Source organism: Rana temporaria, chromosome 1 (genome assembly GCF_905171775.1).
Source record: "Rana temporaria chromosome 1, aRanTem1.1, whole genome shotgun sequence".
Taxonomy (NCBI): Eukaryota; Metazoa; Chordata; class Amphibia; order Anura; family Ranidae; genus Rana; species Rana temporaria.
In genome coordinates, this window is record NC_053489.1 from 400,541,447 (window position 1) to 400,550,918 (window position 9,472).

The following is a 9,472-nucleotide window of genomic DNA, read 5'->3' on the forward strand; positions in this document are numbered from 1 at the left end:
CTAAGTCGGGTTGCCCCTGTATGAACCGGCACTTAGGAAGGATGCCTACTTTGCAAAAGAAATTAAGTAAATAAAGAGTTTGAACAAATGAAGCAAAATACATTTAAAAAATTATGCCGCCTTCATAATTTTTTTTGTCAACCTTCTCTTGTCATTTATCTTCAGAAATATTCTTGGTGAAAGTTTTGGTGCAAAATGTGAAGTTTTTAAAATTGATTGTATCTACTTAAATGGATATGCTAAATCAAACCGAAAAAAAAAATCAGCTTTTTTTTTTAAAGTTGGTTCCTAGATGTCTCCTTTTGTAAAGTGAGATAAAAACTGAACTGTTTAGTTTAGTAAGAACCTAGTCATGACCACTAGAGGGATCCAAGTTATGAGTTTCAAAGGAAGGACTCTTTATAACTACTAAATTGCCTTTAAAAATGAAGTATTTTTTATATTTTTACAAATGCATATTAAAAAGATCTAGTGTATGCAATGCTATCAGTGTGTCTGTTTTAAAACCTATGTATAGTATGCTGGATGAATACATTTAAGACTAGTACCTGTCACTTAAACAGACTTTTTTTTTCCTGATTGTCCTTTGCTTATTCTTTTGCATCCCTGTGTAAAGTGATGTCTGTTATTGAAAACAATAGGCCCTCCGCAGTCTCAAATGCTATGAAACACTCTCAGTGCTTTTAGATACAAAAGATCACGTGATCTATGCTCTAGGTCTCCTAATTAAACAGTTTTTTTTTTTGTTTGTTTGATTTTTTAGCAAGATTAGGTGTTCTTTTTACTCAAAATAATGTTTATATGTGAGCTAAAAATTCATGCGAATCATACGATACTTCTAATGTTAAAATAGATGTTAGCGCTTATGCTGAAAAATGAAACTGTAAAATCCCAACCCAGAAGCTGGTTTCTTTCTTATGATTCATTACCACATGGCGCACAAGTTTCCCAAACAGTGTTTTTAATATTTGTCATCTTGTTGTTATCTGTTCCCCCTCACAGTGTTCTAGGTTGACCTGCCTGCCCTCCCTCAGAACAAACACCAAGTAAAAGGGTAAAAATGTCAATGTGATGGTGATATGCAAAGATACGGCAGGTGAATGTGCACAGACCAATGCATCTACTTTTCCTTCCCTTAACACCAACATCCCAATAAACACCCCACTTACAAATAAACACTAGCCACAAGCCGCACAGAGCTACTTACTGCTTGGGACAAATGGGCACCTATGACCCACATCAAACCTTGACTAATGAGCACTGCCATTCCTTCACCTTGGGTATCTAACACCCAATGATCGGTAACCCGCCCTCCCCTTTCACTAATAGTTCAATGCAATAAGCATGTAGGGAGTGTCATATGTCAACACTACAGTGACAAATGGTGTGTTCTAAAATTTTCCAATATTTTAAAGCTCAAAGGAGCCTTCTTAATTTCTGTATTGCAGTCAGGCTGCATATATAGTAATACATATGCCAAAATATACCTAAACTTTTTTTTTTTTTTTTTTTATATTTTATTGAAAAAGTGGGGTATACAAACAACTTGGGAGCACTGCATAGGCTCCGTAGTAAACAAAGCATAGCCTTACAGAAATAATTCATTGTAAACAGGCATCAGCATATCTTTAAAGTGGAGGTTCACCCGGAAATGACAATTTTTAACCTTAGATTGATGCTCATTTTGTCTAGGGGAATCGGCTAGTTTTTTTAAAATCGAAGCTGTACTTACCGTTTTAGAGAGCAATCTTCTCCGCCGCTACCGGGTATGGGCTGCGGGACTGGGCGTTCCTACTTGATTGACAGTCTTCCGACGGTCGCATCCATCGCGTCACGATTTTCCGAAAGTAGACGAACGTCGGTGCGCAGGTGCCGTATAGAGCCGCACCGACGTTCGTCTACTCGTGACGCGATGGATGCGACCGTCCGAAGCCTTTCAGAAGACTGTCAATCAAAATAGGAACGCCCAGTCCCGAAGACCATACCCGGAAGCGGCGGAGAAGATCGCTCTCTAAAACGGTAAGTACAGCTTTGATTTTAAAAAAACTAGCCGATTCCCCTAGACAAAATGAGCATCAATCTAAGGTTAAAAAATTTTTTTGGGGTGAACTCCCGCTTTAATGTTTTGTAAGTGGTCACACAACACATTTTTATATCTAGGTCAAGGTGATAAAAATTATCAAGAGCTTTAGTCAAATATCAATTATTTTAAAGGCGCGTAAACGTATATATGAGAATCGTACATGTTCTGGTGATGCTCATTCAGCCCTTGAATCTTGCTCTATGGATGTTGATGCCAATTCTAGGCAGCGATCCCAAATTTCGTGATATTTCGCTGGACAATTTCTTTGCATGTATATAATGTTTTTATATGGTAGGGATTGGCTGATGAACACCATCCATTCCCGAAGAGGCAGTACGTCAGCCCGGAGCCATTTTCTGGCTATCAAAAGTCTAGCTGCATATAGTGTTTCCTGCATGAAGTTTTAGTGATGTCCATTTTGTTCTTGTTCGGGAAGTATCCCCAGTAAGCATTGCTTAGGGCAAAGGGTTAATGGGGAGTTCATTTCATCATGTAGGAATTTAATCACTTGTTCCCAGTAACTCTGGATGGCCGGGCAGGACCAGATTAGGTGATAAAAGGATCTATTGTGTTTGCTACCTTAAGGCTTCATTTCCACTGGCGTTTTTACAGCCACTTGTGTTAGCCTTTTTTACAGCTTAAAAACGCCTGTCCATGTTTATTTTGTAAGCTGGAGCTTTAAGAATGCCGCGGTAGCGTTTTTGAGCGTTTTTTAATGTCTGGCGTTTTTACAGCTTTACTCTGGAGCTTCAGAATGCCCTGGTCCTGCGTTTTTTTTTACAGCTCAAAAACGCCTATGCCATTTGCAGCTCAAAAACGCCTATGTGGGCATGATGCCATAGAATAACATGGACAGGCGTTTTTAAGCTGTAAAAAACGCTCAGAAAAGTGGCTGTAAAAACGTCAGTGGAAATGAAGCCTTAGGGTAAGAGGTATCCCATTGAGGTTTGAATCTGGCTAGGCGAGCTGGGGTCAGGTAAAATCTGTGTAGTATGTATAATTGGGGGACCAGCTTACAGGATGTTTAAGCATCTGTCCACTCATCGTCCTCCAGCTCCCTCAAGTCCGCCACCCATCTAGTTTTCAGCCCGCAGCCCAAATCTGATGCTGAAGCTAGTAAGAGGTTGTTGTAACAAATGTAATTTTTTGGGGGGCTACTCTCCGAATTGGGATTGTAGTGCATGTCGGAGCTAGAGGAAGCAGAAGAACATGGAATTGGGTAGATCAAAAGTTGACTTGAGATCCAGAAATGACTTAACTCCAATGCTATTCATTACTTGATAAAGATATATAACCCCCTCAATTAATCCAGTGGTCAACATCAGGCATATCTGAGTTTTATCCTCCTTGTCAAAATAAAAAAAAGTGGGACAATTGAGCAGCCAAGTAGTAAACGTTAAGGTAAGGGAGGGCAGTTCCGCCCAGATCTGTGTTTTTTTTTTTTAGGACATGCCTGATGCTTGCCTCTACTCGAAGATCCTTGTCCTCTTCTCGTCTGTGTTCCCCTCTCTTCTGTCCCCTTATTTTCTCCCCCTCCGTGCTGCTGTCCCCCTCGATCTGTTAGGATGGAGAGTGGAAGTAGGAGCAGGTAAATTCACTACAGTAAACTCCCCCAACATGTGGCCGAATCTCGTCAAGGTAGGGGGGGGGGGGTTTGGACCAGGGGCTACTGGGACCATTCTGTCCAGAGAGGGGTCCACAATCATATTGAATTCCCCAGGCAGACAGCCGGGACAGCTGCATATTGTGCCATAAATGCAAGGCTGTCATGTAGCACTGTGAATTGGAATAGAATGGGGGGCATAGTATGCAAGCAATAATACCTCAAATCCACTGATCATAGCATATAAAAATATAAACTTGCCCTGAGGATCTGTCTGCAACGTCAGGAGTTGAAATTGGGTATGTCTGGTTATGAGGATTGCCATACCGCGGGAATGAGGAGTATGGGGAGCTTGATACACCCAGCCTATCCAGGGTTTTTTGAGTGCGATTTATATTTGGCCGTTTAGATGTGTTTCCAGCAGAATGATCACATCAGCTTGCATGACTTTAATGTGAGAGAGGATCGCAGTGCATTTAGGCCTAGCACACACTCCTCTTACATTCCACATCATTAATTTAATAGATGCCATGATGGGGTGTATAAAGTAGACATGTGCGGACCGAAGCCCAGGGCCGGAAATGCAGCATAGCAGGTATAATACGGAATCTCGGCAACTATCTGAGGTAATAGCAGATCTTATTGATTTCTTAACTGCTGTAAGTTACAAAATCACATTTATTGAATGTTTACAACCTACAAAAAAATATATATATTTTTTATTATTTTAATAAAATGTTTATGCTACAGTGGTGTTTAAACAAAGGAAGTATGCACAATTTTCTAATCATCACTGCTTGTCCACTCGTTCACTGTTTCTGACTGAAAAGTACAGATCTATATATGGAGCAGGGGTATGTAAGTGAGCGCCCACGTGCGTGTTTTTTTTTTTTTGGGGGGGGGGTTATTTAATAAGTAGATTTGTGTCTTGTCTTTTATTTTTTATCAACTATGCAATTTTAACTACTTCCCATTCTGACATTTCTCTCCTACTGTAAAAATCATATTTCTTTGCTAGAAAATTACATAGAACTCCCAAACATATACATATTTTTTTAGCAGAGGCCCTAGAGAATAAAATGGTAGGTTTTTCCATTTTTTTATGTCGCATGGTATTTGAGCAGCAATTTTAGACCCCAGATCTCTCCTCTGCCCTTTAAAATAATCTGATCAAACTGAGATCGGTTTGATCAAATGCCAACATACTCGCCGTTTCTGGTTTCTTAGACCAAGGGTCTTCAAACTATGGCCCTCCAGTTGTTCAGGAACTACAATTCCCATCATGCCCAGTAATGTCTATGAATGTCGGTGTGTTACAATGCCTCATGGGATGTGTAGTTCTACAACAGCTGGAGGGCCGTAGTTTGAGGATCCCTGTCTTAGAAGATAAGGATGTTCCGATCCTTGGTAATCTCTATGGTAAGACATCGGAACTGCCGGCCTCAGTCCCGGGGCTCCATGGAGCGATGGGGGGAGCTTGGAATAGCGGGAGAAGGCAGTGGAGGGCTCAAACTCACTCCACTCCTCCGCTCCCACTACATGTAAAAGTAATCGAGCGGAAATTTACATTAAACACCATCGCCATCTAAAAAAAAGATACTGGTATAATACCTCTAGCTGCTGGCATCATCCCAATATAACCACTCAAAGTCCAGGACGTTGTGATGTCCTACGGGCAAGAACTGGTTAAAGAATGCTATACTGTGCTATGTCTTGGGGATGCACGTTTTTTTTGGCTTCTTCATTCATTATCTGGAAATCCTTGCATCACAGTGAACCAGCCGGATTACGTGCCAGTTCAGAAGCTGCCCTTGATGTTCGGGCAGTGTACAGGCCACAAAGTTTCAAGGAAAAAAGAGTTCCAGTGGGTTATCAAACTTCCAAGATGTATGGCAGTCATATAGGCGCTGTTAGGGCCAAGCACAGATTTCTCCTAGAATTTGCTATCACCATGGACAGCAAATCCAGTCTGCCTACATAAAAGCAGCAATGAACCTGAAACTATTTATTTTTAGTCATTTTAGCTCTCCAAATAGCATTTCGGGACAAATGCCCATTTTTTTTTTCCCACATAGTCTTTGTTCTACAAAGGTTTAGGAACTTAATTATATGATATGTTTTAAGCCATCACTTGTATTCCTAAATTACATGCTACTCCAGACAACTTTCATATAATTAGCAGACAGCCTTTTCTTTCCTACAAGGCTCGGTTACTATGTCAAGTTTTTTAATTTCTGTCTTTAATGTCTTATATGTGTATCAGTGCTCTGCCCAATAAAGGAAACTGATTTTCATTATTCAAACATAATATGCCAGTTCAAAATCACATTCATATTTCCATCTGGCACATTGTTAAACATATTCATGAGAATTTCTTCTACCAGAATGAAGTGGGACTGTGCTAAGCATTAGTGTAAGTTATTCCTGGGTATGCATAGACTGAAATCAACCACACTTGAATCAAGGCCAACAACAAATAGCGATCACCATGTAGACCTTGGCTTTGGCAATCGCTACTTTCCTCACTGAGAGGAGAAAAGCAAATGAACAAACAAGTTTATATCAAACACCAACAGACCTTACAGCCTGTGATGTTTTTCCTGCAGTATGATACCGATACTTCTCCTAATGCTTTTGAATATACGGCTCTTCAGTTCAACATACCTTTTTCTTTATTTAGTGTCAGAGGCCATTAGGAAATCTGACTGACCATGAGCTTTTGTTATTGGGGTGCTATTAATTTACTTTTATTTGTTACCCATTGATATTTCAAAATGTTCTGTCATGACATTACTAAGAGAGCTACAGTTTGTAATTTGTTTTAAAACTCAGGTGTCACTCTATTTCTTCATTACTTGGTGTGTTATTGACAAGTATTTGCCTATTCGATATCAGTGATGTCCACAAGTGTATCAGATTCTCCCTCCTGATTGACTGAGACACAGCAGCAGTGCCATTAGCTGCCGCTGCTGTTAATCAAGGTCAGCTAGCCAGTCAGGAGAGAGAGATGGTGGGGCTGGGTCGGGTTCCGTGTCTGAGCTGTGACTTGGCTCGGGTGCCCCCATAGCAAGCTGCTTGCTGTGGGGGCACTGAACAGGAGAGAGGGGCCAGGACCACAGAAGAGGGACCCGAGAAGAGGAGGAGACGGCCTTCTCTGTACAAATCCACTGCAAAAGAGGAGGTAAGTATAATTAACATGTTTGTTATTTTTATAGGGAAAAAAAAAAACTAGACTTTACAATAACTTTAAGCCTTTAGAACCAATTTAAAGTTATACTAAACATACAATATTTCATTCCCACTATCCCGTATATTTAAGTATAAAAATCATGCCACTTTATTTAATTTATTGTAAAAAATCATTTGAGTAACTTATTGTATAATTGCTGTTCAGCTGTCACATAATGTTTCCCAGGTTTTTCCCATCCTCAGGGAATTATCTGAGGGAGGAGTTTCTGGTACTCTGCATCAGGGCTCAAGTCCTGCGGGAACGCGTGGGAACGGAGTCCCTGCACTTTTTTCACAGCAGGAACGCAGTTCCCTTTGCAGGACTAGAGCAGCCGAGCTGCCCGAGCCAATCTTTCACTGAGCGGTAATGCCCAGCTGGAGTCACTGTTAGGGGCAGGCGAACCTTAGTAATCCTTTATGTTACTGGCCGCTACTTGTATATGGATTCATAGGGTAGTGTGCGGGTATTCCGTCACTTCCTCGATGCCACAATGTCTCCTGGGAGCTTTTGTCATTGTTCCCAGGAGACACTGCGGAGGTATGCCGCGAGTTATCGCAGGATTTAGAAAGAACTTCCTAAAGTTCTTTCTAAATCCCACGATAACTTGCGGCAGACGGAATACCCGCACACTTCCCGATGCATCCATATACAGGAAGCGGCCAGTAACATAAGGGATTACTAAGGTACAGTGGATCAAAAAAAAACATGCGGTTTAGTAATTATGCATATGAGCGTATCTTTTTTTTTTTTTTTTTTTTTGTGGGGGAGTGGATCTTGGGTGAGAGTTCCCACACTTTTTTCCCCAGGACTTGACCCCTGCTCTGCATGCTCTATAGTAGCAGAGGACATCTGGAATATAAATTTGTGTCTGCATGGTGCTGGTTGGTGCTGTGCCAGTCACATGACAAGAAAATGGCTTTCAGAATAGAGAAACAAAATAAATGGCAATAAAGTATTTTAACTATTTGCCGCCACTTGTGCATTTATTGTGGGCGGCTGGCACAGGCAGGCTGGATCAGGTACATGTATGCCATCCAGCTTGTTTCGGGTCAGAGGTGCTCAGCACACTGCTCTCGCCACCACTGTGTCCACTAGACACCGGGGATTGCGGATCCTGGCACCCGACCACTTTCAGCAGCTGGGGGGATCACAATGTCAACAAAGCTATTATGAATGAATTCTATTCATCACAGCTGTGTTTCCTATAGAGTGATGCTGTGATTGGCTTACAGCTATCGCATGGTACCTGGGCCAATCACAACACCCTCTACACCCTGTGATTATCTGTAGCCAATCACTAGTATTACAGCTGTTATAAATGTAACCCATTCATGACAGTTTAAAACATTGTTACAATGATCATCATTGTAACAGGAAAAATAAAAATAAATAAATAAAAAATAAAATTCAAAATTATTAAAAAAAAATTCTTTACATACTGTCGCCAGTTTCCCTGATCTCATCACTGCCACACTAGTCATATGACGACGCTGTACTGCACTGGTGACAGTATGTAAAAAAATAGATAATATATTTCTTATTTTTTTCAAAATTGTGACAAAAAATTGCAACTTAAAAAACTTGCAATGTCGCCTACTAAATACCTCAGACCTCAGGGTAATTTGTATTGTCCTGGCATTTTAAGGACCTTAAGAAATGAGATAGGCCATCAGTACATCAGGATTGATCAATTTTCAAATATATATACCATAGTTTGTAGATGCTATAACCTCCACACAAACTAACTAACATACCGCTTATTAGGATTTTTTTTTTTTACCAAAGACTTTTAGCAGATTACAGTTTGGCTTAAATTTATGAAGAAATTTTGATTTTATTGGATATATTTTATAACGGAAAATAGAAAGTATTGTGGTTTTTTTTGTTTTTTGTTTTTTTCCCACAATGTCTTTTTTTATTTTATATAGCCCCAAAAAAATGTAAATAAACCTGTGGTGATCAAATACCACCAAAAAAAGCTCTATTTGTGTAAAAATAAATATTGTATACATTTTCACTTGCCTATAGTGTTGCAGGGGGTAAAACCTTCTGGAGTTTAGATGGTTAAAGCTTATTACAAATCTATATTTCAAAGTAAATGTTTTGTTTTTCGCAATAACATGGTGTAGGCTAAGTTTAAGTTGACTGACAATAGCTTTCACTTTGTTCACACTGTAAAGATACCTAATGGAGGTTCTGCTAATCACAGACATTGTCACACCCCTCCTTCCTGTGTCTATAGGTGATGCCTTCATCAATCAACATATTATATCATGCCACCATAGTATTTAGCAATATGAGGACATTGAGGAGGAGGGAGGGAGGGAGGAAGTGAGTGTCATTTACCACCGTGTATAAACTCTATAGTCACATGGGCTGCACAGCTTAGAAAAATCAACAGCTTAGAATGGAACTGAAACTGCAGTGTGCTCAGTAGATGTAGCAGCAGCTGGTCTAAACAATCTCAGGCTGCAACTGGGAAACGGATAAGAAGGGAGGGGCAGTGAGCAGCAGGATCAACCAGGTTTGCTATCTAGAGAAAAACAATGCTCTAGTG